This window comes from Zosterops lateralis (assembly GCF_965231275.1).
Source record: "Zosterops lateralis genome assembly, chromosome: 12".
NCBI lineage: Eukaryota > Metazoa > Chordata > Aves > Passeriformes > Zosteropidae > Zosterops > Zosterops lateralis.
In genome coordinates this window covers 1963789-1984669 of record NC_139772.1, presented here as the reverse complement: position 1 = coordinate 1984669, position 20881 = coordinate 1963789, and the positions used below count along the sequence as shown (strand labels likewise).

At 34.1% G+C, this 20881-nt stretch overlaps 1 protein-coding gene and 1 long non-coding RNA gene across 3 annotated transcripts in view; one reads left to right on the top strand and one right to left on the bottom strand.

Annotated features, from left to right (window-relative positions):
- Positions 1-20881, top strand: part of BANP (BTG3 associated nuclear protein) — a 125140-nt gene that overhangs the window by 82117 nt on the left and 22142 nt on the right. The gene's annotated exons all lie outside the window — the stretch shown is intronic.
- LOC310914099 lies at positions 10099-11918 on the bottom strand. The gene is made up of 2 exons (XR_014590968.1): positions 10890-11918; positions 10099-10705 (listed from the first exon to the last, which is right to left on the bottom strand). It is a non-coding gene; the product is annotated as an uncharacterized lncRNA (long non-coding RNA).

The window sequence follows — 20881 nt, the reverse complement described above, 5'->3', positions numbered from 1 at the left end:
TTTTATTGAAATAAACTAGAAATGAGGTTATCCGGAGCTTACAATAACTGTGAAATCTTTCTGCTGGAAAATCAGTGTGTCCCACTTGTTTGGAAAGATTTTTCTCTTCCATTATTCATTACAAGGGGCCTTAAAATTATACTCCAGTGACAAAGCCTCGATTTATTTTTAGACAATTGGCATCCACTTCTGGCTGACCTAGAATGTTTCTTTGATGACAATGCCTGTGATCCAGCTGGGTTTGCTGAATGTTTTGCATAAACAAAGGCAGATAGTAAAATGTGGGAAAGAAAAAAAAAAGCTATTTTTATTATATTAGAGACTGTCCAGCCAGCTCCAGGCTCAATTTTAAATGTCATATCTATAGCACTGCACTTCAACTAAATGCCCTGATTGTCTCCAGAGTATCTCTGGGATTTTATCATTATTGGATTGCAGGGTTAGGAAGAGGCTAAGAGAGAAAAAAAAAAAAAAAAAAAAAAAAAGTTCAGAGTGGAGGTGATCCACAGAAAAAGACAATCACTTTGGTATCTGGCCTCTTCCTTCCTGAAGAATGTGGGTTAAATAGATGGAACTGGGAGGAAAAGTCTGGGTTTGATGTTTTCTCCAGTCCCATTTATTAATTTGTTGGCCAGTTTGTGTTTCATTGCAGCAGCTTCCAAGGCAGCTTGATTTTAATGGATAATAACTCTGCCTGTGGGCAAAGGATTCCAGGCAGGAGAATAACCAGAACTCTGCTTTGACCTCAAATCATGAAATCACAAAACACTTTGGATTGGGAGGGACATTAAAGCTCATCCCTTTCCACCTTCCACCATCCCAGGCTGCTCCAAACCCCAATGTCCAACCTGACCTTGGATAATTCCAGGGATCCAGGGGCTGGATCTGGGTGCCAGGACCTCTCCACATTCCCAGAAAATCCAAAGGGAATTTCTCTGCACAGCATCACCATCCAGATTTCTCCCATTAATTCAAACAGAAGAGCCTGAAACAATTACTGGTGCAAGAACGTTTCAGAAGGCAAAATGTGGCCACAATTCAAATTCCAGTGTAAATTTAGGGTGAATTTCTGTTTTAGACCAAGTCTAAAGAGAGAACTTCCTTCCATGGATTTACAATTAGGTTCCACATTATAAATAATAGTACTGGAAATTCTGATATTCCGGTTCTGGAATTGTCAGAATTGTCTTTCAATTGTCAGGGTTAACCTGAGTCAGGGAGGGATTGGTTGGATTTTAGGAAAATGTTCTTCCCCTCAGGGAAACTGGACAGGAAATATTCCAGGATATAAAAACTCATCCCGGATAAAATTCCCTGTAGGGAGGAACTAAGATAAGAAATCAGAAATTGTGGATTTTTTTGTCCATGTTTTCAGGTGTTTTCTCTGATTTTTAGTGGATTTTCTCCTGAGGAAGGAGCCAGAGGAGGTTTGTGCTTTTGGAGGAAATTTCTGATCCCTTTTTCTTTTCTGTGATTTTATCTGATCCCACAATTCCTGAGGAATGGGAATGACTCTGAACCCTCTTGTCCTTTTTTTCCTTAAAAAATGCTGCAAAAAGTGTGAAAATTCAGCAAAAGCAGCTCATGGAGAGACCCAGAGTGACCCTGGTGCCATTCCCAGTTCCTCAGGAAATACTGGGAATATTTCCCCCACTAAATTCCCAGTTCCTGATAAAATTCTGGGAATATTCCCCCCTGAATTCCCAATTCCTAAAGAAATTCTGGGAATATTCCCCCACTAAATTCCCACTTCCCAAGGAAATTCTGGGAATATTTCCTCCACTGAATTCCCAATTCCTAAAGAAATTCTGGGAATATTTCCTCCACTGAATTCCCAATTCTTAAGGAAATTCTGGGAATATTCCCCCCTGAATTCTCAATTCCTAAAGAAATTCTGGGAATATTTCCTCCACTAAATTCCTAGTTCCTGGTAAAATTCTGGGAATATTCCCCCCTGAATTCCCAATTCTTAAGGAAATTCTGGGAATATTTCCCCCACTGAATTCCCAATTCTTAGGGAAATTCTGGGAATATTCCCCCCTGAATTCCCAATTCCTAATGAAATTCTGGGAATATTTTCTCCCTGAATTCCCCACCAGAAGTGCCCCAGAGCAGCAGAGATTTATTTCCACCCCATAAAACAATTCCCAACAATGCTCTGCAGGAACATCCTAAAAAATCAGCCTGATCCTGTTTGTCTTGGACTGGGAACTCCGCAGGATTTATTTAGGAGCCTTTTTTGTTTATCTGTTAAAATAAAAACCAGCCTTTCAGTCAACGCTAAACTCGGCGTAATTTTCCACTGTTCAGACTTGCTGAAGCAATAAATAAAATGTAATAAGAATAAATTATAAATATTTATAAGGCTATTTTCGGCTTTTATGAGCTTCTTAGAGTTTTGAATTTAATATCCCCAGCCAAAGCTGCACTCAGAGTCTCTTCTCTTCCACATCCAAGTGCCTGCTCAGGGGTTTGGAGTTTGGCTGCCAAAAGCTTCACCTGTGGAGGTGCCAAAAAAACCCCACAAAAATAATTGTAAAGGTTTCTAGAAATGTTGTTTTTTATAAATTATTTTTCCCCTTTGCTTGCGTTTTAATAGTGAATAATTTCATGGTTAGATGAGGTTTTGTGAAAAGTGTCAGGCAAAAAAAAAAAGACAAAAATAATTGTAAAGTTTCTAGAAAAGTTTTTATAAATTATTTTTTCCCTGTTTGCGTTTTAATTGTGAATAATTTCATGATTTGGACACGCCAGGTGTGACAGATGAGGTTTTGTGAAAAGTGTCAGGCAAAAAAAAAAAAAAGGTAAAAATAATTGTAAGGTTTCTAGAAATGTTTTTATAAATTATTTTTTCCCTGTTTGCGTTTTAATAGTGAATAATTTCATGATTAGATGAGGTTTTGTGAAAAGTATCAAGCAAAAAAACCCCCAAAAATAATTGTAAAGTTTCTAGAAATGTTGTTTTTTAGAAATTATTTTCCCTTGTTTGCGTTTTAATAGTGAATAATTTCATGATTTGGACAGGCCAGGTGTGACAGATGAGGTTTTGTGAAAAGTGTCAGGCAAAAAAAAAAAAAGGTAAAAATAATTGTAAGGTTTCTAGAAATGTTTTTATAAATTATTTTTCCCCTGCTTGTGTTTTAATCGTGAATAATTTCATGGTTAGGTGAGGTTTTGTGAAAAGTATCGGGCAAAAAAAGAGGCAAAAAGAGTTGTAAGGTTTCTAGAAATGTTGTTTTTATAAATTATTTTCCCTTGTTTGCATTTTAATAGCGAATAATTTCATGATTTGGACACGCCAGGTGTGACAGATGAGGTTTTCTAAAAACTATCAAGCAAAAAAAAAGACAAAAATAATCGTAATTTTTCTAGAAATGTTGTTTCTCCTGGACAAAGAGATCTCTGCAGTTCAATCCATCGTGAAACCCCAAATCTCACAAACAGCTGATTTTTCACGTTAACCTTTATTTGGGGAAAACAACATCCCACAGCCTGCGTGGAAAAAAAAAAAAAAAATAAAGGAACCTTTGGCAATACCTTTATTAAAGCTGATTTTTGCAAAGTTTCAATAAATTCCTGCCAAAGAAGAGAGCAGGTTGGATGCTTTTTTTTAGTGTTCAGAAATAGGAAAAATAACAAATATTTCCCTGATCCCTGAAGTAATTCATTCTCTGGGTAACATTCCTCATTGATAACTCCATTTTTTATTTTGAAAAATTGTCCCAACCCAAGCCAGAAGTTAATAGATGAAAGGAAATTTTCAGAAATACCCCACTGAATACATGGTCTCTGGTAGGATTTTCCTTTTTATTAATATTGTGCATAAAAAAAAAAAAAAAGTTTTTAAACCCATGTGGGTGGAAATAGGATTTCAGTGTATTGGTAAAATCCATGAACTTACATAAAAATACTCTTTAATTTACTACCAGGATTTTACTGCTCTGTCTAAGCTGAAGAATTTTAAAAGAGAAATTTTCTTTGCTTGATGTCAAACAGATGTGTTAAAAATAATTTAATTTTTTTTAAAAATTTTTATGTGGATTTTAGTGATAGAGGAGATTTTTTTTTTCTCCATGGATTGAACTTTGTGATTTTATCTTCTGTCCCTACTTGTCAAACATGGGGGTTACGAGCTTTGAAAAAAATATTATTTGGCTATTTCTGAAAAAAAAAAAAAAAACATAAATGAGGAATTAAGGATTTTTATTCAACTTGATGTAACTTTTCTAAAGAGCGATTAGAGAATTAAATTTTCCCTTTGCAAAGCAAGAAACTCCTCTTGGCGTAACAACCTTTGAACACTGAAAACTTTAAATCTTTTTTGTTTAAATCTTTCTCTTTTTTTTTTAATGTGGGAGCTGCATTTCCAGCTGGGTCTGCTTTATTTCAGTGACAATGTTTAGCTCTGGGCTCAGAGAAATATGGATTTGGAAGGAACAGGCTGAAAAATTTGAGCAGCAGAATGAGAATTTCTGTGCAGAGGGTGCTCACATTTCAGGGGGAATGTTCAGGATGAGCCATTTTAGAGTGAAAAATCCTCCTCACACTTAGTTTAGCTCCTGCATCACACTCTGACATAGTTGGAGAAGCATAAAAGGGGTAAGAATTTATATTTTTTTAATATTTGATTATTGTGGTTTAGTCTCACTTCTCCCAGTGGTTTTTTTTTTTTTTTTTTTTGCTGTCAGGCTGTAAAATCCATTTTTAATACCCTCAGCATTGACCAAAATTAATAATTTAGGACTTCTTTTTATCGATTAATTTGGGTTTTAATAGATTATAATAAATATTTTAATGGATTCTAATGAATATTTCTGTCAGCCACTTCAGCTGTCAGCAGGATCTCCGTGGCATCAACAGCACCACTTTGGTCCCTCCTAAATAAAACTGAGTGGCTTTTAATTCTCCAATGAAACCTTTCACTTCCAAACTCATCTTCCTGCTGCTCCAGTTCCCTCTTGGAATTCTTCTTTAATTTGTAACAGCAACTCAGAAAACACTTGAGTGTTCCTGAGCCTTCTCCAGTCCTGTCAATGCCTTCATTTAAAGAATATATTCTATATTTAAAGAATAGACTCTATATATAAAGAATATATTCTATATTTAAAGAATATACTTTATATTTAAAGAATATACTTTATATTTAAAGAATAAACTCTATATTTAAAGAATATATTCTATATTTAAAGAATAGACTCTATATTTAAATAATAAACTCTATATTTAAAGAATATACTTTATATTTAAAGAATATATTCTATATTTAAAGAATAAACTCTATATTTAAAGAATAGACTCTATATTTAATATAAAGAATAAACTCTATATTTAAAGAATATAGTCTATATTTAAAGAATATACTCTATATATAAAGAATATATTCTATATTTAAAGAATATACTTTATATTTAAAGAATATATTCTATATTTAAAGAATATATTCTATATTTAAATAATATATTCTATATTTAAAGAATAAACTCTATATTTAAATAATAAACTCTATATTTAAAGAATATACTCTATATTTAAATAATAAACTCTATATTTAAAGAATATATTTTATATTTAAAGAATAAACTCTATATTTAAAGAATATACTCTATATTTAAAGAATATACTCTATATTTAAAGAATATACTCTATATTTAAATAATATATTCTATATTTAAAGAATAAACTCTATATTTAAAGAATAAACTCTATATTTAAAGAATATACTTTATATTTAAAGAATATATTCTATATTTAAAGAATAAACTCTATATTTAAAGAATATACTCTATATTTAAAGAATATACTCTTTATCCATATTTTTTTTTCCCCTTGGCTCTCTCATCCTCTGTATCCTCACCTCACTCAGGTGGTTCGTGATGTGGATTTTGGGATTTTTGTAGCTCGGGATGAGCCGAAATCGGGATGTGAGAGCGGAGCTGTGGTGGGGGATACACAAACCAGAGCTGAGAAATGTCCCTTTTGCATTTAGGAAACACTTAACATGCTGCACCAAAAAAAAAGAAATATAGCTGAAAAGTGTTTTGTGGTGGTGAATTAAATTCAGGAAGTGCGAGGAGATGTTTTTATCGGCGCAGCCCCGCTGAGCCTGTTTGTCCCAGAAATCCTTCAAATTCCCAACTTCTCTTCCCCAGGAAAGAACTTGCAGGTCTCTATTACATTTTATTGTTTTTTCTCCAGGCCAATTTCTCTATTTTCTTTGGTTTGTTGCTGAGGTCGAGAAGCTAAAGTTGGACACGGATTTATTTATCTGCACAAGGCTGAATTCTGTTTTCCCAAATAGCATTTCCTCGTTTTTCCCCAGCCTTTCCCATCGCTTTAGGCTGACATTACAAACCTATTCTGGGATCTTTTCCCACAAATTCATATAAATTAATTTGGAAATCGTTGTGGGGATGAATTTCACCTGCCTTTGTGATGCTTTTCAATATTTCTGCATTTGGGTTTAGTGTCTCCTTGTACTGGGATCTGCTTTGCTGCAGGTTTAAGGTGAAAAAAAAATTCCTGACAATTTAAAAATCTTAAAATCAGTTTCTCCTGACTTTTTTTTTTTTTTTTTAATTCAGAGGTTTTTGATTAAAGATTTGCTGTCTCATCCCATTCCCAGCAGAACTGGTAATTGTACTGGTGTTAAGTTATATTTGACAGGAAAAATATTGGATTTTTTCAATATTTCTGCATTGCTTTGGGTTCAGTATCTCCTTGCACTGGGATCTGCTTTTCTGCAGGTCAAGATGAAAAAAAAAATTTCCTGACAATTAAAAAATCTTGGAGTGTTTTCTCCTGACTTTTTTTTTTTTTTTTTTAATTCAGTTTTTTTGATTAAAGATTTGCTGTCTCATGGAAAAGCTGACTCCCATTCCCAGCAGAACTGGTAATTGTACTGGTGTTAAGTTATATTTGACAGGAAAAATATTGGATTTTTTCAGTATTTCTGCGTTGCTTTGGGTTCAGTATCTCATACTGGGATCTGCTTTGCTACAGGTTAAGGTGAAAAAAAAAAATTCCTGACAATTTAAAAATCTTAAAGTCAGTTTCTCCTGACTTTTTTTTTATTATTATTCAGTTTTTTTGACTAAAGATTTGCTGTCTCATCCCATTCCCAGCAGAACTGGTAATTGTACTGGTGTTAAGTTATATTTGAGAGGAAAAACCTTCTGCAAACAGTCTATTATAAATCAAAATATTGTGAATTACTTCACCATATCCTCCTTTTCACCAGTAAATACGATACAGCTGAAACAATTCCTGTTTCCCCCTCTTTAAGTTGTTAAACAGATCCGCTCTGTGCCTGCTAAATTATCTTTAAATTCAGATTTCTGGCGTTTCTTATTTTTTTATGGGGGAGGAAAAAAAAAAAAAATCAATGCAAACACCTCATAGAAATGAATTTTGTGCAATCACTCCAGGGGAATTGGGTCCATCTGCTCGGAGAATTCACTTCTCTAAATTCGAAATTCACTTAGAGCAGAGAAGGAAAAAGGGATCGTTGTTTGAGTGGAGAGATGCTGGTGCTGGGAGCTGGGCTGGGTTTTTCCAGCGCTGCCTGGGAGCTTTTGGAGGAAGGAGGATTGTTTTGGGAAGTGTCTTTTTTATTTCCTCCCAGCTAAAAAAAAAAAAGATAATTAATACATTTTAATGATGTGTGTGAAGTTATGAGTGCAGCTGATGGACAGAGGAGGTGCAAACTCAGAATTCCAAGTGAGGAAACACAGAATTCCAAGGAAATTCCAATTCCAAATTCTGCTCACGTCTATAATTATTCCCAAGCACTGACTAAAACAGGAATTAAAAAAGATACAGATACTTTTTTTTTTACATATAAAACATAGAATTGAACTAAAATCTGATTTTTGAGTCCCAGTTGAACCTGGAGAGTTTGTTGAGCCAGAATTAGGGCTGAAGCCTTTCAAAATGTCTTATATTGATGATTAAAAAATAAGGAACCTGCTAAAAAAATACATGAAATTATTCATAAAATTATGTATATTATATAATTAAAACCCAAATTCTGCTCACATCTATAATCATTCCCAAGCACTGACTAAAACATGAATTAAAAAAAATTACAGATATTTTTTGCTCATATAAAACATAGAATTAAACTAAAATCTGATTTTTGAGTCCCAGTTCAACCTGGAGAGTTTGTTGAGACACAATTAGGGCTGAAGCCTTTCAAAAAGTCTTATATTTATGAATTAAATAAGGAACCTGCTAAAAAAATACATGAAATTATGCATAAAATTACGTATATTATATAATTAAAACCCAAATTCTGCTCACATCTATAATCATTCCCAAGCACTGACTAAAACATGAATTAAAAAAGATACAGATACTTTTTTTTTTTTAGATATAAAACATAGAATTGAACTAAAATCTGATTTTTGAGTCCCACCTGAACCCGGAGAGTTTGTTGAGACACAATTAGGGCTGAAACCTTTCAAAATGTCTTATATTGATGATTAAAATAAGAAACCTGCTAAAAAAAAATACATGAAATTATGCATAAAATTATGTATATTATAAAATTAAAACCCAAATTCTGCTCACATCTATAATCATTCCCAAGCACTGACTAAAACAAGAATTAAAAAAAATTACAGATATTTTTTGCTTATATAAAACATAGAATTGAACTAAAATCTGATTTTTGAGTCCCACCTGAACCTGGAGAGTTTGTTGAGCCAGAATTAGGGCTGAAGCCTTTCAAAATGTCTTATATTGATGATTAAAAATAAGGAACCTGCTAAAAAAATACATGAAATTATGCATAAAATTATGTATATTATATAATTAAAACCCAAATTCTGCTCACATCTATAATTATTCCCAAGCACTGAGTAAAACATGAATTAAAATAGATACAGATACTTTTTTTTTTTAGATATAAAACATAGAATTAAGCTAAAATCTGATTTTTGAGTCCCAGTTCAACCTGGAGAGTTTGTTGAGCCAGAATTAGGGCTGAAGCCTTTCAAAATGTCTCATATTGTTGATAAAAATAAGGAATCTGCTAAAAAAATACATGAAATTATGCATAAAATTATGTATATTATATAATTAAAACCCAAATTCTGCTCACATCTATAATTATTCCCAAGCACTGACTAAAACAGGAATTAAAAAAAATTACAGATATTTTTTGCTTATATAAAACATAGAATTGAACTAAAATCTGATTTTTGAGTCCCACCTGAACCCGGAGAGTTTGTTGAGCCAGAATTAGGGCTGAATCCTTTCAAGATATCTTATATTGATGATAAAAAATAAGGAACCTGCTAAAAAAATACATGAAATTATGCATAAAATTATGTATATTATATAATTAAAACCCAAATTTTGCTCACATCTATAATTATTCCCAAGCACTGATTAAAACAGGAATTTAAAAAGATACAGATATTTTTTGCTTATATAAAACATAGAATTAAACTAAAATCTGATTTTTGAGTCCCAGTTCAACCTGGAGAGTTTGTTGAGCCAGAATTAGGCAGAAGCCTTTCAAAATGTCTCATATTGTTGATAAAAATAAGGAATCTGCTAAAAAAATACATGAAATTATGCATAAAATTCTGTATATTATATAAATAAACCAATAGCTTTGCCCCAGCAGCACCTTAAAATCAACCTGAGCTTGAACTCTGGTGGGAGTTCAAAATTTTCCCTTTTAAAATCCTGCATTTCCAACTCCAATGAAATTCCCAATGCAATCCTTGTTCTCCTGAACCACCAGCGCAGACACAAAAACCAAATTTCTCGGTTTCACGTCCAAATTTCAAGAGCTGCAGGGGGTTTCAGATCCTTCTCCTGCAGCTGGATTTCCAGGGGCACAATAACAGTAGCTGGGCGCTGAAGAACTGCTGAAAATTTATTTTTGTGTCTTTGTGCTGAACTGGCGGTTCCAACCTTGGCTTGGAATGAAAAGATCAACTTTGGAGTTTCTCCAGAGTCACCAAGGCTTTGCTAAAAGGGACCTAAAGGAACTTGAATTTATCTGTGGTGGGTTTTTTTTTTAATCGTTAAGTCTTTTGTTTTTCAAAATTGTTGAGTATTTTTTTTTTCTATATATTTTTTTTCCAGTTTTTATTTCCCAAAGAGTGTTTTTCCTTTTATTTGAAGGTCTTGAGTTCAGCATTTCAACAAGGCTTTGCTAAAAGGGACCTAAAGGAACTTCAATTTATCTGTGATGATTTTTTTTTAATCCTTAAGTTTTTTGTTTTTCAAAATTGTTAAGTATTTTTTTTTCTATGTAGTTTTTTTATTTCCCAGAGAGTGTTTTTCCTTTTGTTTGAAGGTCTTGGGTTCAGCATTTCAACAAGGCTTTGCTAAAAGGGACCTAAATAAATTTCAGTTTATCTGTGATGATTTTTTTTGATTTTTTTTCTTTAACTCTTTTGTTTTAAAATTGTTGAATAGTTTTTTCTACGTAGTTTTTTTTCCCTTTTTATTTCCCAGAGTGTTTTTCCATTTATTTGAAGGTCTTGGGTTGAGCCTTTGAACAAGACTTTGCTAAAAGGGACCTAAAGGAACTTCAATTTATCTGTGGTGGGTTTTTTTAATCCTTAAGTCTTTTGTTTTTCAAAATTGTTGAGTATTTTTTTTGGTTTTTTTATTTCCCAGAGAGTGTTTTTCCTTTTATTTGAAGGTCTTGGGTTGAGCCTTTGAACAAGAATTTGCTAAAAGGGACCTAAAAGAACTTCAGTTTATCTATAGTGATTTTTTTTTTTCTTTAACTCTTTTGTTTTTAAAATTGTCGAATAGTTTTTTTCTATGTAGTTTTTTGGCTTTTTTTTTCCTCCTCAAATTAGTGTTTTTCCTTTTATTTGAAGGTCTTGGGTTGAGCCTTTGAACAAGAATTTGCTAAAAGGGACATAAAGAAATTTCAATTTATCTGTGCTGATTTTTTTTTTTTTATCCTTAATTCTTTTGTTTTTCAAAATTGTTGAGTATAATTTTTTTTTGTATTTTTTTTCCTGTTTTTATTTCCCAAAGAGTGTTTTTCCTTTTATTTGAAGGCCTTGGGCTCAGCCTTTGAACAAAGTCTTGCTCAAAGGACCTATGTGAGACCTAAAGGAATTTTAATTTATCTGTGGAGATTTTTTTTTTTCCCTTAAATTTTATATTTTCAAAGTTGTTAAGCAGGTTTTTTTCTATGTATTTTTTTTTTGCCTTTTTTTTCCCTTCAAATTAGTTTTTTTCTCCCTTTTTTTTCCAAGGCCCTGGGCTCAGCCTTTGAACAAGACACGGCTAAAAAGACAAACATGAGACTTAAAAAGAATTTGAATTGATTTTTCTCCCTTCAATCTCAAATTTTAAAAATTACTACATTTTTTTTCCACACACAGACATCTCTACTGTTATCTCTGCTTTCATTTGGGTGCTTTTCTGGAAAAAAAAAAATCACATATATATGTTTGTTTTTTTTTTCCCTTGCCAAGGAAATCTTTCTTGTAATTGTCCAAAGGAAAAAGGTCATTTTTACAACCAGACTGTAAAAAAAAAAAAACTGGAGTTTTCAGACAACTCACAAACAGCCAGCCAGCAATAGCAGGGGCATCTCTCAACTTCAACCTTCTGTTCTTTCAAATTTGTTTAACCAAAAGAGGAAAAAAAAATAAAAATAAAAAAAAATTGGAAGGGCTTTTCATCTTTTCCATGGAGTGATTATTTGGAAAACTCAGATAACAAAAGAAGGAGGAGAAAATGGGAATGTGCAGCTTTTTCTTTTGAAACAAAAAACCTGAATTTTTTATTTTGAAATAAAAAAACCCTGAATTTAGGTAAAAAACATTAAATTAAAATCCACATGATTTTTTTTTTTGTCTCTGTGACTTTAATCTATTTATTTCTGTAAATGAAGACATTAAAAAACTTAATCAGGTTTTATTCTATCAAAACAAAACCCCGAATGTTTCTTTATGAAAACCATAAAACCAATATTTCAGTGCAGCTTTTCCTTATAAATATTTTTTTTTCATTGAGTTATTTTTCACTGCCTTTAGCTACAAATATTTAAAACAAGAAACAGAGCTCAGGAATCTCCATGAAAACAATTCTTCATCAGGGGGGACAGGACAGAAAAAAAGGAAACCTGAATCACTTAATGCCTTTATTAATTAAATTTTTAGTGATTTTTCTCAGGCTGTTGAAAATGTGGAGATGCCCATGATGGATGTTTGGGGTGGAATCACTCCTGGAAACTTCCAGGTGAAGGAGAAGTGGCTCCCCTTTTCAAAAAAAGATTTGAAGGAGATTAATAGAAAAATACAACACAAAGGCGACCCCGAGGTTGTGTTTTTATAGACTTTGTTTTTTAACACCTGTAAAAGCTGCTTTGTGCTAAAAAAAAAAAAAAAAAAGAAAAAAAAAAGTGGATTTGGGATTCTTTGGTTAATTTATTGCTGTGTATTGTGCTTTTTGTGTTAATGGTGATTTATGGAGCAGAGGGATGATATTTGTGGTTTCTAACGACGGACGTGGCCAAATTCTCTGGTTATTAACAAGATTTGAAGTTATCATTTGAATCTTTCCAAAATCCCCGCTGACTTTCCCTTCTCCTTTCCATTAAACCTGTCACGTTGGAGGTGTGAGAGATGAGGGAGGGGAATCGGGGTGTCCCAGCAGGACCTGGGGAATATTTTCCATCATTTCTTCCCCAAGCAAAAAGTCCAGACCTGGATCTTGTGTTGGCATCATTCCCACATTCCAGGAAAATTCTCCTGGAGTGAAGGGGAATATCCAAGGAAATCTGCTTGGGTGTTGGGAATGTGCAGCATTGACAGAGTCAGAGCTGGGATATTTGGGTGTTCCCAAAGCTGGGAATCCTTTTCCATGGAAATTCCAGAGCCAGAATGAGGATTAGAGCCAACATAGGACAGGGCATTGCTATAACCAGTCAATAAAACTCTTAATTAAAAGGGAAATATAATTGAGTTAGAGAGGAAAACCTGTAGAGAATATTGATTATAATAACCTGTAGGGGTTTGTTCTGAAGGGCAGGTTTATTGCAATAAAAAAGGGGGTTTTGTGTCATTTTCAGGATGTTGGTGACGTGGGAGAGCGAAGGATAATGGGGGAAGAGTGAAATTGTGTGAAGAGCATTGGGGTGGCTGTTGTGTCCAAAAACTTGAATTATCTCTTTGGATGTTGGGAATGTGCAGCATTGACAGAGTCAGAGCTGGGATATTTGGGTGTTCCCAAAGCTGGGAATCCTTTTCCATGGAAATTCCAGAGCCAGAATGAGAATTGGAGCCAACGGACGGGGCATTGACAGAATCCCAGAGGATTTAATTCATAGATCTTAATTCACTTTCAAACTTAATTAGATTGAATTTAATAAAATCACTTGAATTATGAGTGAGAGTGCTGAGGGATTTAATGGAATTTATCCCTATATTTTTACAAAAATCCCTCTATTTTATAGGGAAAAATTTAATATTTATCTCTATATTTTATCCCTATAATTTTTTATATAAAATTTATATTTATCTCTATATTTTATCCCTATATTTATATATATATATCACTATATTTTGTAGGGAAAATATATATCTGTATCTCTATATTTTATCCCTATAATTTTTTATATAAAATTTATATTTATTTCTGTATTTTATCCCTATATTTTTTATATATATATATCAATATATTTTATAGGGAAAATATATATCTGTATCTCTATATTTTATCCCTATAATTTTTAATATAAAATTTATATTTATCTCTATATTTTATCCCTATAAATTTTAATATATATCCATATATTTTATAGGGAAAATCTATATCTGTATCTCTATATTTTATCCCTATATTTTAATATAAATTTTATATTTATCTCTATATTTTATCCCTATAATTTTAATATAAATTTTATATTTATCTCTATATTTTATCCCTATAATTTTAATATAAATTTTATATTTATCTCTATATTTTATCCCTATAATTTTAATATAAATTTTATATTTATCTCTATATTTTATCCCTATAAATTTTAGTATATATCCATATATTTTATAGGGAAAATATATATCTATATCTCTATATTTTATCTCTATATATTTATTTATCCCAGTATTTTTCCCTATTCCTTCTATGGTTAAACCCATGAAATATTTACTTTTCCATGAAACAGGACAATCCATGGCAAGAACAGGATTTTATAATCCCACAATTCTTTACTTTGCTCAGTCCATATAAAATCAACCAAACATCCCACAGGTCCTCACTCTTGGAAAAGGAAAATTTCAGGATTTTATGTGGATATTTAATATCTATATTTTATCTTTACTCAGCTGTGGCTGCAGCTTTCCCAATAACATTCTCTGGAGTTGGGGATTCAGGAGGCAGAGCTGAGGAATTTGGGGAATATGGAATTACACACTCACAGGAAAAGCTGGAAAAGCTGCTCAAAGCTTGGACAAAACACAACTTTCCATCTTTACCTTCATTCCAGAACTTCCCCTGAACTTTTAGGAAGAGCATAAAACCTTAAAAGATAAAACCTCGTGTTTCTCTGCCTTATCTCATCTGCCTGTTCCTCATTTCCTCAGCTGGATTATTTTTTTGGGGGGAGTGAACACCCAACTCCTCACTCTCTCCATCTCCACTCTTTCATTCCGCGTCGTTCCCGTTCAGAAAATTCGGGAATTTTGCCACGGCTTTGACAGGACCTGGATCAAACCTTGAAATTTTCAGCTCCAGCTCCAAAACTCATCCCTGCAGGGATTTCAGAGCCACGTGGAGGGAGAGCTCAGGGTCTTGGCAGTGCTGGCAATGTTGGACTCCGGGGCTTTTCCAACCTAAACCAATTTAGGATTTGAGGATTATTTGAGCTCCTTTGGGATTTTCTGCTTTCTGGGCTCAGGAGTCATTGATAGTCGGATCCAGAATTTGTTGTGGGATGTGGAGCAGAGCTGGGAAGGGTTTGGAGCTCCAGGAGAAACTGGGAGAGGGGAAAAACAGGCTCAGGAGGGACCTGAATTCCCTGGAGTGGGGTGAGAATCGGGCTCTGCTCCCAGGGAACGGGGACAACTTAAATTTGTAGGGGATGTTTAGGTTGGATCTGGGGGAAAATCCCTGCCTGGAAAGGGCAGTGGTGGAATCCCCATTCCTGCAGGGATTTAAATCCACGAGGATGTGGCCTTTGGGGTCACGGATCCATTTCCCTTGGCGTGGAATTGGTTGGGTTTGATGATCTTGGAGAGCTTTTCCAACTTCTTTGTTTCCATTTCACCTCTGGGATGCAAATCCCTGGATCGGGTTTCATTGGAACTTTTGCCCTGCACTTGGAGCAATACATCCCTTATTTCCATGGGATTTCCATGGGATTTCCGTGGGATTTTGGTGGGATTTTGGTTGGATTTTGATGGGATTTTGATGGGATTTTGGTGGGATTTTGGTGGGATTTTGGTGGGATTTTGATGGGATTTTGGTGGGATTTTGGTGGAATTTTGATAGGATTTTGGTGGGATTTTGATGGGATTTTGATGGGATTTTGATGGGATTTTGGTGGGATTTTGGTGGGATTTTGATGGGATTTTGGTGGGATTTTGATGGGATTTTGACGGGATTTTGGTGGGATTTTGATGGGATTTTGGTGGGATTTTGGTGGGATTTTGGTGGAATTTTGATAGGATTTTGGTGGGATTTTGATGGGATTTTGATGGGATTTTGATGGGATTTTGGTGGGATTTTGGTGGGATTTTGATGGGATTTTGGTGGGATTTTGATGGGATTTTGATGGGATTTTGGTGGGATTTTGATGGGATTTTGATAGGATTTTGGTGGGATTTTGGTGGGATTTTGGTGGGATTTTGATGGGATTTTGGTGGGATTTTGGTGGGATTTTGATGGGATTTTGATGGGATTTTGGTGGGATTTTGATGGGATTTTGGTGGGATTTTGGTGGGATTTTGATGGGATTTTGATGGAGTGACCTTCCTGTGCTTCCCTCTGGAGCTGCCAGGATCCCTCAGTCCCAATCTTTATCACTTCAACCTTCCAGCATTCCCAAATATTCCCTGAAAACCCTTCTGTCCATCCTTTTAGGAGCCAGAGGAATAAAATCCTTGAGAAATTCCCAGGGGGAATTTGGGGAGGAGGGAGAAAAACCCTCAAAACTCGCTCATCTGACAGCACCAAATTTATTATTATTATTTCCCTTCAAAAATGAAATTAAGGAGCATCTTGAACCACTTGTCCTAATTGGCCGAGGCAGCGAAACCCTTATGGATTCACATCATCCATAGAGAAAAAAAGGGGAGGATTGGAAATATTTCCCTTTTTCTGACAAATGGAACCATTTGTTGCTCATTTTTTCCCTGATTTAAACAGAGCTCCTGAGCCCCTGGGAGGGAGAGGAGGGGATTTCTTGGCGCAAAAACATCAACTCTGCCTTGATTTTTTTTCTTTTTCTCCCCCCCTTTTTTTTTTTTTTCTGTTGTTCCTACAAATCACCTTAGGAAAAAAAAAAATAAAAAAAAAAATAAAATCCACCAGATAAATCAAGCAAAAGATAAAACCCTTTTCATTCTTACAAGGGGGAAAGCAAATAAAAATAATTCTTTTTTTTTTTTCCCTTTCATTCTTACAAGAGAAAAAAAAAAAAAAAATTCTTTTTGTTCCTAAAGCTGTAGAATACATGGAAAAAATGTTGGATAAACTTTGCTACGTTGGTTCCTCCAAAGCGATTTTTTATGGAAAAAATTATAGAAAAAATATTTAAAAATATAAATAATAACAATTCTTACAGACCAGGTGCTGTGAGCAGAGAGAGAAGGATAAAAAATGAAGTTTTAACAGCAATAATTTAAATTAAGGAAGGATTACATGAACAAAATTGATCTTTTGGCTTTAAAAATAATTTATTTTTTTTTATTTTTTTTTTTCCTGTGGAATTAATTCCATGAAGGTAAAAATTTTGTGCTTTACAGGAACATTTTAAGATTAATTTTTAAAACTGTTGCTGTGTGCATGTGCTGATTTGTCCCACAATAATCCCAAATATTAATTTAAGAGCATTTGAAAAGAGGAGAAAAATCTGTGTTTTGTGGTTCATTCCTCATGTGTCAAATTTTACGTGTCAAACCCAGATTTTGGGTCTATTTTTTAAATTATTATTCATTACAGGTGCAAAATTAAATAATCACAATTAGCAGATCAAATTTGATTTGCTTTCACTGAATGGAAAATTTACATTTTATGGAACTTTTTAATAAGAGCAAAAAAACATTTGAGTGCGAGGAATATAAATTGTCAATTTTAAAGCAGAATTATTTTTATTCAGTGCTACAGAATTTAAAAACCCATAAATTTACAATTAGACAATAATTAAAGTGTATCCCATTAATTTATATTTTTTTATCCCCATTAATGATTTTTATTCCCTGAATTTATTTTGCTCCATAATTTATTTTTACTGATTTTAATTACAACTTTTACACTTTTAACAAGGAAAAAATATTGAGGGATTCTCACAGATATTCCTCATTAATGTGAGATCTTAATTATAATTCCAGAGGTGAATCAATTAATGAGGAATTATTTAATTAAAACTCCTTCCCAATGCAGTTTTTAATGGATTTGTAGTGGGAATAATTATTATTTTCCCAAAAAAAAAAGGCCAATTTTGGTTGCACTCAGGCTCAGAGGATCCTACAAAACCAGAGGGGACAGGAAATATTCCAGGACATAAAAACTCATCCCGGATAAAATTCCCTGTAGGGAGGAACTAAGATAAGAAATCAGAATTTGTGGAATTTTTTGTCCACGTTTTCAGGTGTTTTCTCTGATTTTTAGTGGATTTTCTCCTGAGGAAGGAGCCAGAGGAGGTTTGTGCTTTTGGGGGAAATTTCTGATCCCTTTTTCTTTACTGTGATTTTATCTGATCCCACAATTCCTGAGGAATGGGAATGACTCTGAACCCTTTTGTCCTTTTTTTCCTTAAAAAATGCTGTAAAAAGTGTGAAAATTCAGCAAAAGCAGCTCATGGAGAGACCCAGAGTGACCCTGGTGCCATTCCCAGATCCCAAGGAAATTCTGGGAATATTTCCCCCACTGAATTCCCAGTTCCTGATAAAATTCTGGGAATATTCCCCCCTGAATTCCCAATTTTTCAGGAAATTCTGGGAATATTCCCCCACTGAATTCCCAGTTTCCAAGGAAATTCTGGGAATATTTCCCCCACTAAATTCCCAATTCCTCAGGAAATTCTGGGGATATTTCCCTGCTGAATTCCCAATTCCTAAAGAAATTCTGGGATGTTTCCCTCACTAAATTCCCAATTCCTCAGGAAATTCTGGGAATATTTCCTCCACTGAATTCCCACTTCCTATTGAAATTCTGGGGATATTTCCCCCACTAAATTCTCAATTCCTCAGGAAATTCTGGAAATATTTTCCCCACTGAATTCCCAGTTCCTAAGGAAATTATGGGAATATTTTCCCGCTGAATGCCCAATTCCTCAGGAAATTCTGGGAATATTTCCTCCACTGAATTCCCACTTCCTATTGAAATTCTGGGGATATTTCCCCCACTAAATTCCCAATTCCCAAGGAAATTCTGGAGATATTTCCCTGCTGAATTCCCAATTCCCAAGGAAATTCTGGAGATATTTCCCTGCTGAATTCCCAGTTCCTCAGGAAATTCCAGGAATATTTCCCCCACTGAATTCCCAATTCTTAAGGAAATTCTGGGAATATTTCCCCACTAAATTCCCAATTCCCAAGGAAATTCTAGAGATATTTCCCTGCTGAATTCCCAATTCCTAAAGAAATTCTGGGAATATTTCCCCCACTAAATTCTCACTTCCTAATGAAATTCTGGGAATATTTTCTCCCTGAATTCCCAATTCCTCAGGAAATTCTGGGAACATTTCCCCACTAAATTCCCAAGGAAATTCTGGGAATATTTCCCCACTGAATTCCCAGTTCCTCAGGAAATTCAGGGATTCCTGGAAATCAATTCCAGGGAATGATCAGCCCAAAGAATTCCAAAATCCACAGTTCCCCCAGCTGTCACTTCCAGGAAAACTTTGGATTTTCCGCTTTCCTTGGTTTAGGATTTCTCTGCTCCCAGGGCAGCTCCTCTTCTCCAGGATCTGTTCAAATATTTGGGATTCAAAAGGATCTTGACAGTTTTTCCCTCAAAATCTTTGGGATGAATTTGATTTCACTGTTCCATTCCAGCTGAACAAATTCTCTTTTGTTCTGGTGAAAACAAACGGGAAAATTTTAACTTAATTTCGACTTTTAAATTCAAATTTTTAAATTTAATTGACAAAGCGCCTTGTGTTTTTCACGGTAGAAAATTCAGCATTTTACCATTTCTGTGTTTAATTTCCACGCTGAAAAAAAATCTGATTTTTTTATCCTCCTTGTGCCCTTTACAATAAATGAGCTTTTACTATTCATTTTTTCGATGTGCAAATTCTTTCAAGCCTCGAAAAAACTCGTCCGTGATCAACCCAAGCCCAAAGATTTTTTTTTTTTGCAAAAATATTTCATGGATTCTTGGCAACTCTTCTGAAATGGGAACCAAACGAGAGCAGGGATTGCCTAAGGTCAGCTCTGGGTGTCTTTTATTTAATGAGTTTTTTGGGTTTAATCTCAATATCTCAACTCGAAACATTTGCTTCTTGAAAGCAGAATATTTAATACACTGAGCAGTTTGCTGACAGCTGCGTGGAAAAAAAAAAAAAAATAATAATCATAAAAATTGTTTCCAGCTAAAAATGAAACGCTTCAAAATATTTTTTATTAAAAGAAAGAAAATAAAAATCTCCACGACAGCTTTGGACAAAATAAATAAAAATCTCCACGACAGTTTTGGAAAAAATCTTCATCCTGGGATTTTTTTTTTATTTGTTGTGTCACAGTGAGGATTTACAAGCTCGTGAAAAGGTTACAATCCCAATAAAGACACACGGAACGGGGAATTAGGGAATTGTAAAAAACCTGGCAGTGAACACTGAGGTGTTAAAAACAAACCAGCAAAACAAAAACGGGGAAAACCCTTTGGAGTTGGAGGAGCAGGTGGACAAAAGGTCAGGGTTAAACTCTTTTGGGGTTAAATAAATTCAGATTTGTTGGGTCTGGGTTAAACGGAGACAGGTCTTTCCTGACGTGGAAATGAAAAAGCTGCACAGAATCAGAATTGGTTGACAAATTTTGGCCAAAGTCGCTCCTGGCGCTGCTGGGCTTGTGCAAAATGAGGGTTTAACACGGAATTTTAATGTTTAAGATTTGTCTCTCTCTAAGTTTCCTCGTCGTTTTTGCCTTTAAGGAATTCTGGGAGTGGGATTGAGTGTTTTTTCTTTGGAAAATTTGCTCAAGGCTTTGAAATCCTCTTGGATTTTCCATTTGTCATTTATGTTTTCTCTTCATTTTTGCCTTTAAGGGAATTTTGGGAGTGGGATTGAGTTTCTTTCCTTTGCAAAATCTGCTCAAGGCTTTGAAATCTTCTCTCATTTTATTTTTTTGCATTTGTGTTTTCATTTTTCCCTTTAAAGGAATTCTGGAAATGGGATTGAGTGTCTTTCCTTTGAAAATTCTGCTCAAGGCTTTGAAATCCTCTCTCATTTTCTTTGCTTTGCATTTTTCATTTGTGTTTTCTTTTCATTTTTGCCTTTAAGGAGTTCTGGGAGTGGGATTCAGTGTTTTTCCTTTGGAAATTCTGCTCAAGGCTTTGAAATCCTCTCTCCTTTTATATTTTTGCATTTGTCATTTATGTTTTCTCATAATTTTTCACTTTAAGGAGTTTTGGGAGTGGGATTGAGTGTCTTTCCTTTGGAAATTCTGCTTAAGGCTTTGAAATCCTCTCTCATTTTATTTTTTTGCATTTGTGTTTTCATTTTTCCCTTTAA